Source organism: Pocillopora verrucosa, chromosome 1, assembly GCF_036669915.1.
Source record: "Pocillopora verrucosa isolate sample1 chromosome 1, ASM3666991v2, whole genome shotgun sequence".
Taxonomy (NCBI): Eukaryota; Metazoa; Cnidaria; class Anthozoa; order Scleractinia; family Pocilloporidae; genus Pocillopora; species Pocillopora verrucosa.
This window is the reverse complement of record NC_089312.1, coordinates 28,757,824-28,767,296: the sequence shown is the minus strand read 5'-3', so window position 1 is coordinate 28,767,296 and position 9,473 is coordinate 28,757,824. Positions and strand designations below refer to the sequence as shown.

The 9,473-nt window shown below is 39.1% G+C and overlaps 1 non-coding gene across 1 annotated transcript; it reads right to left on the bottom strand.

Annotated features, from left to right (window-relative positions):
* Positions 1-9,400: 9,400 nt before the first annotated feature.
* On the bottom strand, positions 9,401-9,473 carry Trnap-cgg (transfer RNA proline (anticodon CGG)). Its single transcript has one exon. It is a non-coding gene; the product is annotated as a tRNA-Pro (tRNA).

Here is a 9,473-nt window from a genome sequence, read left to right as displayed (position 1 = left end):
GGCAATGCTGGGTTTGACGATCATAGCATAGCATAGCAACCCAGTCTCGTTTTAGTTTATCATATATATTAAGTTGCAGATCGGCCGGTTCGTTTTGTACCACGTGCTCTCCTACATCTAAATGAAGTTCAAAGTCTGAAAATTTTTCAAACGTTTTTGTGCATCCAGGCTCGGGACAAACAAAAACAGTTGCGCTTTTAGGCTTGGTTTTCGTCTCTGGTTTAAGGACTCGAGACACACTTATGGGGAAAAATGCTTCCTTGGTAATGAGCGACGGTGATTTTTGCGGTTTCACTAAATCGCCAGACACGAATGCCTTCACCCTCGAAAGAGAAGTTGTGAAATTTGCTAAAGCCCTCTAATATTTTAACCTCAGCGTTCTTGTTTGATTCATCAACAGAGCCTACGGCTGCAGTTGTCCCTTTCACCAGCCGTTCTTTTAGCGCCGTGTGGATATCATTAGCCGTAACGATATCATGACCTTCGTTGCAAAATGTTCCTATGGCAGCTTTCATTGGACACAAAATACGATCACAAATGTCTTTGCCGTGTTGCGGCTTAGAATGATCAAAGCGTTTGACCAAAATTCCAGTGCGTTCTCCGATGCTTGGTAGAGCTGTGATGAGAGAGTTGTTATGGTAACAACCCGCTTCATCTGAACGTAAATACACTTGAGAAATTGAAGGATGGGTGGACTTGAACTTGACAAGCAGATCTTCTAGAATGGAAGCGACTGAATACCAGTCTTGTGTACAGGAATCGAACAGATGAGCATACGATTGCACCTCTACTTCTTTGCTGTTTTCTTCTTTAAAGATGACACTGCTTATGTGCCAACTTAATCCACGTTTACCAAACCACTCTGACTGTTTCTCTCTAAACTTCATTTGCTGAAATTTCATTGCCCAGTTCATTACAACGATTGCCTCGGAGGTGTTTAAGTTCTGTAAGAGGTCTTGTTTTGCCTTTTCTTGATTGCATGACCTAAGAATGTGTACTTTCCAGTCAAGGATGTTTTGTTTTGCTCTCACAAAATCATACAAGATACCTTCTTGGTGATCTCTGCTGTAAAATGCAATGTCCACGTTTCTTTTTTTGGTCTTCCATTTCCCGCAGTAGGTTCTTTAAGGATTCACAATTGCTACACACAGCATCGTGGACATGATTGCATTCAAATTTAAAAGCATCACCACTAATATCACCAAGAGCAAAATTACAGTTGTGTTCTGGGCGTGTACTCTGCTGGCCGTCTCTACAGTCGACAGGATACTCTGTTTTTGTGTGGGATTTCCCACACTTTGTCAACGCCCGCGAAATTTATTTCTTTATTTATTTGTCCACGAGAGAGAAGTGCTTGTCACGTGGTTTCTATTTGCGTTCAGTGAGCCGTGAAGACTGGATTCCAGTCGGCGTTTTTTCATAGTGTATTGTACGGCGGCCATTTCTCTTCTCAGTCGTTGGGTTTTGGAGAACTTATTCGGAATTTCATGTTTGTTTCTTGGGGATTTTTGTTTCCAAGGTAAGGATAAGTCATTTCATATTTTCACGGGTTCTTTGCGTGCTTTAACTTTTAAATTTTGTTGTGGGAGCTTCACGATTAAGCTCTCACGAAAGGCGATTACGTTTGTACACCTGGTTTGTGTTCTTTCTTTCATAATCTGAGGCGTTTGTTTCGTTATTTCTTCAGGTGTCTATAACAAAAGATTTTTTCACGTAAGTCAACACGCTGAAACGCGACTTGTGTTCAGTGCAGGTTGCACAGGAGCTTTTACGCTTTCACAAGCCAACATTTATCGGCTTGGACCTTCGGTGCGGGTTGTGTCAGATTGAAAGGAGTCATTGTACTCTCGCAAGCCAACATTTGTCGGCTTGAATGTACTTGTGCGGGTTGCGCTTCAAAGAGTCTCAGGGTGTCTCACGAGTGTCTCAAAATGTCTCACAAGTGTCTCAAAATGTCTCAAAGTGTCACAAAGTGTCTCAAAGTGTCACAAACTGAAAGAAACTATTGTTTGCCTTGAACTGTCAAGAGTGTTATCTATTTTAATAAACTGAGTTTCTAGTTAGTTGGATTGTTGTTGTTGCTTGCTCAAGCACACAAGTAAATATGGGGATCTCCATTGACCAATTCCGTTCAAGGATTGGATCTCATGAAGATTTACATCCTGATTTTAGTGAAAACTATGACCTCTTTGATGATCTCAACATTTCATCAACATCGCTGAATAATGAACCACTGATATTGAATGAATTACCTGATTTTGATTTTCGTCAAATGGTCCAGACACCCGATAAAGAGCAAAAAGAATTTTTTTAACACATTTTACATCAGATTAAAACCTCAGAAACCCCTTTCTACTGCTTCCTCAGTGGAGGGGCTGGTGTTGGCAAATCGCATTTAACAAAAGCTTTGTATCAGGCAGTGCTTAAGTATTATAACACTAGAGCTAGTGATGATTTTCATCAGATCATAGTTATACTATTAGCTCCAACAAGTAAAGCTTAAGGGTGACACTCTTCATAGCACTCTGGCCATTCCTACCAATCAATCACTGAGAAATTACAAACAGCTTGATTCAAGTAGACTAAACACTTTGAGAAGTCAATTGATTTTTGTTGATGAAATCTCAATGGTAGGAAATGGTATGTTTGCAATACAGCTAAACAATAGGCTTAAAGATATAAAAGGCTGTAGAGAGGATTTTGGAGGTGTGAGCATAATTGCTATTGGTGACTTATTTCAATTAGAATCTGTTATGGATGCTTATATTTTCAAAGACCTCAAAAATGTAGATTTATGCTGTTCTTTCTCCCAGTTTATGGCATAAACACTTTAAAATGTTTGAACTTAATGAAATCATGGGTCAAAGAGACAGCAAATTGTTTGTAGAATTACTTAATAGGTTGCGTAAAGGTAAACACACAGTAGCTGACATTGCAAAACTTAAAGAGAGCTATACAAGAAGACATCAACAACCCAATAGATGCAGCTCACCTATTTATACAGAATGCTAAAGTAGACGAATTTAAACAAAGGGCCCATAATGCAGCCACAGGAAACAAATTCACAATAAATGCTCAAGATAGTGTTATTGGAGCTCTCTCCAGAGCTAAGAAACAAAATACTAAGACAAATACCCAATGATCCAAGAAAAACAAAACAGTTAGCCTCAACCCTTTGTCTTGCTGAGGGTGAAAGAACACACCTTGTCATGAATGTACGAACCGAAGATGGCATGACAAATGGTGCTGGAAATGTTGTTAAACTAGTTCAATTACATCAACAAACCAAACCATCTGGTATTGTATGGGTACAATTTGACCACTCAGATGTAGGTCAGAAAACAAGGAATGAAAAAAGACATTTGAATGTACAATGAATTGAACACACATGGACCCCAGTAAACCCTGTGACTACACAGTTTGCAGTAGGCAGAAACAGAACAGCACAAGCTGTTAGAAAACAATTTCCACTGCGTCCCGCAGCAGCAAAAACAATTCACAGGTCACAAGGTGATACTGACAGTAGAATTGTTGTGGATTTTAGTACCAGAAATACTATTCCACACATACATTATATGGGACTCAGTAGAGTGACTGCTATAGAAGGCCTATATATTTCTGATTTGTGTGAAAGCAAGATTGCTGTTAATCCAGATGGAGAGATTAAGAACAACTGCAAAACTTAAGCTTTGCATCTCCCTCTCCATGACATAACATTTTCCCTTCTTAAACTGTGTTATCTTAATGTAAGGTCTCTTCACAAACACATAGAAGATATACATAAAGACTTAATTTATCTAAGTGCTGATATCAATATTTTCACAGAAACAAGATTTAATTCTCAAGATAATAATGACATGTATGACATTGCTGGTTATGTTCTCTTCCGTAATGATAACCTTAATTCCAGCAATGGATCAAGGTCTTATGGTGGTACAGCTGTGTACAGTAAAATCCCATACTTACCTGGATACCCCTATTGTCACAATATACATGGTGTTGAAATAACAGTAATTAAGTTAGCAAGGTTTGAGGATTGGACAATCATAGGGATATATCACTCCCCAAACGTGCCTGTAAGACAACTTTATGAAGCAATAACTGAGGTATTAAATAACATTTCACCAGACAACAATATCATTACTAGAGACTTTGATATAAATTGGCTTGTTGAAACAGACAGAAGACCTTTGTATAATTTACTAGTGAGGGATAACCACTAAGTTCATATCAACTTATACAACTGACAACAACACAGTAATTGATCATATATATACAAATACATCTAACATTGATATACAAGCAGATGTTTTAGAAACACACTTCACAGATCATAAAGCTGTTTGGGCCTCATTTCACGGTGTCCTATAACAAATTACTTTATCATGATGTACATTGTTTTTAAGTTAAGAGAGCAACAAAAGAAAGCAGTAAAATTTTTTTCTTTTAAAATTAAGTTTGAAGTCATCTTTCTAAGAGTTGTCCAGTTTAACAACCATTTACAAAAGACAAAAATAAACTACATAACACACAGTCCTGAAATTTCAAGGCAGCTCCCTTAGCATCTTGGCTAATTTCTAACTGCAACCTTTATTGACAACCCTGCATTAAACAATTATTCCACAGTTAAGTCTGCAACCCCTCCTGAAATACTCCAGGATACCAAAAAAAACAACAACAAGCAAACAAACATATTAGTGAAGTGAGCAAACAACCACATGCGTGACTTTCACGTAATATAAAATTCGTGATTGCAGCATTCCCACGTGCGTAAAGTGCTTGTAACTTACGGGAAACACATGCATGTTACACCAAAAAAACCCGCGTGTAGTACAAGAGGCCGATTACTCGCAATTTCTCGTAGTTTTGAATTTCCCTTTTGTTTTTCAGAACACCCATATACCTGTACTTTTTTACACCGATGCGATAGAAATTAATTGGAAAAACATTCCTTGAAATAGGAAGTCGTCCTGTATTTTCAGCGAAAAAGATTGTCAAGTGATCAAAACAACACCAGCCAGATTATAGTCACGTGCTCGGCAACGACTTGTGGAAAGCGATCATCTTTCATTCTTACCATCAAAACAGTCACGTTTGCATAGAAGAATAACAAAACGAAACGATTACAACGGAAAGACCCAAATTGGCGTAGAAAGAAATAATGCTGCAAATTACCATTTTTTTTATGTCATGTGTACATGTTTCCGTGGGAATTTCTGTGACAACAGCTTGCTGTCACTCACAAACTCTTCGTGATTCTCGCTGGTCCTCGTTATGTTCAGCGCATGGACGATTCGAAGACGCTTCAAATTTGGTTTTTAAGTTGATCATAGCACTAATCTGAAACATTTGAAGTCCATTTCAATATAGTAAATGTCGAAACAGGCGTGTAAAGACAATAAATATCGCAACGATCAGTGCAATCATAATAGCGCCACGACTTTGGACTTACTTCTTCGGAAGGATAGATCTCGAGTTCGAAGCCGACTAATTACGACTAATTACGAAGAGTCCACGCTAATTTGCATATCGCAAAGCGCTCACAAGAACTCGTTTCTACGCTATCGTGTATCCACGAGTTAAAAAGTAGTAGCAGAAATTTTTTCAATTTTTTTTCAATGACTGTTACGAAAATATTTACTGCTCCAAGTATTTCCAGTATTGCCGTATAAACAAATAAATAGCCTAAGCCACCAAGAGGTAATTTATTTGTTGAAGACGATTACCAAACGTTCAAAAACACGCCAAAAAGCTTCCAGGGAGGGAAGGAAAGGCTATTGCTTGATAAAAGGAAAAGTTAATACCCCAGATCCCTCCTGTGAATCTGTATTTGTTCAAATAATTCCCACACAAAAATTACTATTCAGACTGTTGATTCCAGGCCTAATATCACCCCTGTAGTACAGTTGACTCACAGTGAGCGACAGGTTTGCTTCCGCTCAAAAACCCCTTCCAAACACTTTGTCAATAAAATCCCACACAAGTACGCATTGCGGACCTATTTTTAAGTACCGTTTGCATCCCCTAAGGGTTGTCGTGCTTTGCGTACACCATTTGGACTCAGCATCCAATGAATTCAGTTCATCTATTACTTTCTCTAGAGTCTCAAATGCAGCTACACCATCAGTAGCGATATTGTCCAAGCCTTGAAGTGACCTTCTCTGGGATGCCTCCCTTACCTCAAGAATCTTAGAAAGAGTTCGGGTGCTGAGGGGTAAGAACGCCTCCTCTTCACAGTACTGTAAATACTGGTTAATCATGGTAGTTCGAGTTACGGTGCGCACGACGTTAGGCATGGCCAGTTTCTCTCCCGTTCCTAGTTTCATTTCTCTTCTACCATAAGCCACGTCTTGATAGAAGTAAGGCCCATTAACAAAATCGACGAAATGATCGACGTTTGCCATTAGAAGGCGAATTCGATGTTGGACTGTTTTTTCCTGTGGAATTCCAGGTCCTTTTTCTTTAGCATGTTTCCTGGCTTGTTTTATTTGCCAGCGCGTGACGGGCTCATCTGGTTCGTGACATTTCATAAGTTTTTTTTGTAGGGAATCTGTAGGCATACAGACTTAAAATCTGTAATTTGACGCTTTCACTAGGTGCATCTCTATAAGCCGTCATCAGCGCAGATAGTTCTTCACTAAGATCGTCTTCTGAAGCTCTTGCACTCGATTTGGATAGCACCTGAAATAAATCCCCTTTTGCGTTCGGGGCTACCACCTCACAAACCAGAAGACAACCTTGAAGAGCTTTTTCCTGGCTTTTCTGGCGATCGAGTTCGGTAATATTTTCCCATGATGTCTTTAGGCGAGATGTTAAGGGGGAGAAGTTGTCTGCAGACGAACTTGACATTGCTAATTTTGACATTGCCGTGTTGTACATATGAAGAATTTCAACATCTCGAGGAGTGTAAAGGGCTCTTCTTCGTCGGAGCTACCACTGCCTTGTACACCCTTTGCACCCAGGGTCCAGGCTGGATCTTTAGGACTCGTGACGATTGTCTTAGGCGTTGCTGCAAAACCTGGACTCGGCTCAGTGTAGTGTTTCATCATCATCATCATCATATTTTTATTTGCCTTATTTACACAATACTAAAAAATTTATTTACAGCGGTTGTAGCTATAAGGCGAGGGGACCCAGGAAGCCACCGGGCTTATGGGAGAGCCATATAGTCTTAAGAGGCTCTCTGTCACAAACAAATTATTTTTAATTTTTATTTATTAATGTTGCCTAGCCTTGTAATCAAATTAAACCTTCATTTATTACTCACAGAAAAGATAAAGTGAACATATAATGAATTTTGTGTACTGTCATGAAACACCTATAGGGTCTCAGCCCGTACTTACTCAGAAAAGATATTTCTACAATTTAAGCATACCTTAAGTTGTACGTTTTTTTAGTAGCATGTGTTTTTGTACAATCCTCTTTAGGAGCAAACAGTGTAGAATTCGTATCTGCTTTATGTTTTTTTACGACAGGGTCAACATATAGCTAATGGAAAGATAAAAGAAAAGTAATCAAAAATACCCTATAAGACAAGCACTGTAAAATAAGAAAATTTTTTACGACAAAGAAATCTTCCAAAAGTTGTATGTTTTATTCTTACGGGAGCCTATCGGCATAGATATGTCAAACAACCGAAACACCTCCTTGGCCATGGCAGGGTTGATCACGTCACGACTTTTTACGCTGGTAGGTGGTCCTTTGTGCCCTGGATACTGACACAGCTTTGAAGGCCTCCAGTACTTGCCCATACCATAGCGATGGCGAGCACAAACGGTCGAGGCCACCCCCTTGCAGGATGACCTCGTTTTTTTTCTGGTTTGCACGCGACAAAAAACAATTTTTTAGATGTGTAGTTACATCATCTCGACATTCATACAGAAACATCGTCTCCGTGCGACCACGTGAGGATCCGCAGTCCAGGAGACCCTCTTTTGACAAAGAACAGGCATCCACCATGATTACCTGATTGTTTCTATTTTTACGTCCGCTGACCCCTGTAAGTGCTGACCCATAACGTCCGTTGGAATGTAACGAAACAAATGTGGCCCACCAAAGAACTAAATGGACACCATCTGAGGCTAATTTTCTCCTGAATTCATCATCAATCATAGCAATAATATAAAACTGTTTCACTTCAGAATTTCTGGCGGCGGAAGAGTTTTTTTTAACTTATATTTTACCCTTTCGCTTGGATTCCGCCGTAGTTTGGAGAAATGAGTGCTGTCACGCGATAACATTTCCAAGATTCAATTCACCTCAGCAGATGGTAAATGATTTTCTTTTTTTACCTATTTTTCATCTTCCTTTCTCTTTTAATACCATATCATTCTATTCAGGATGGTATTTAAGCGCCTAGCAAGGTTTAAAGTGACATTTATCACGCTGTCCATGGACGTCTTGGCAACAGAGAAGTGTTTCGCCGGAGTAGCAACGTAACGGTAAACACTGCAACTTTGAACGCTTCGTGCAAGGTCAATATACTTTGGCCGGAAAATGCTTTTCCAGAAACGCAATGTATATCCTTCTAATGTCTGATTCATCACTGTGATTGCTTTCAACAGCGTTGGATTTTGTAGAAATAATTATTTTCAAATCATCTCCAACGCTTCATCTAATTTGATATGCAATATTTGAAAATTAATTTTTCATTCGCTTCTGCAGTTTTTCGATGTTTATCGAATAATATTGCATTAAAAGGCCTTTTTCTTCATAACTGCGTAGTTTTCTCATTATTTTGTGTTTCGATAGAGATTTTTGAACCGGTTTTTGAAAGGGCATATTTTGGGACAGATTTTGCAGCTATCAGACGTAACAAGTTCGCGGCTCGATATTTTTGGTTTAAAGCGAAACTGAAGCAAAAGAAATTCATTTTTAAATAGTAATAGGTAACCTCCACTTGGAAGATAAAAATCGGCCGATTTTAATTTTTAGCTAGAAATCATCGGTCGTTTCTTAGGCGCAGGGCCTCTTAAGTTTCGAGTGGTCATCGCTCGCTTTTCAGTTGTTTATCCCTTTTATTTCATTTCCCTGGATTTACATGTTTCGTGCCGTCGAAAGCAACTCCCTACTTATCCTTGCTCCGATCACTCTTATTTCGGCAACCGATCTCTGAATCGTGGGATTTTGGAAAAGGGCTATTAATTTTCGTAATAAATTCTTAATCCGCCAAACAATACTTAAGCAGTAACGGGCTGACATTGAGGCACTCTGAAACGAAAGGAACGGCACAATGAAATAAGAATTAGTTTTCAGCATTTATAACTCGGAGTGCATTTCGAATTATTCTTGCAAGATCTTTTTAGATAGAAATAAGAGAGAAGGTAAGTTTTGAGCTCGGTAAAGAAAGAGAAAGATGTTTTTCGTCATGTCACGAGCATGGGACAAAGAAAAAAATCTGTGTCTTCACGAGGAATCGAACCTCAGACCTTCGGATTCCGCGTTCCGATGCTCTACCACTGAGCCACAGAGAC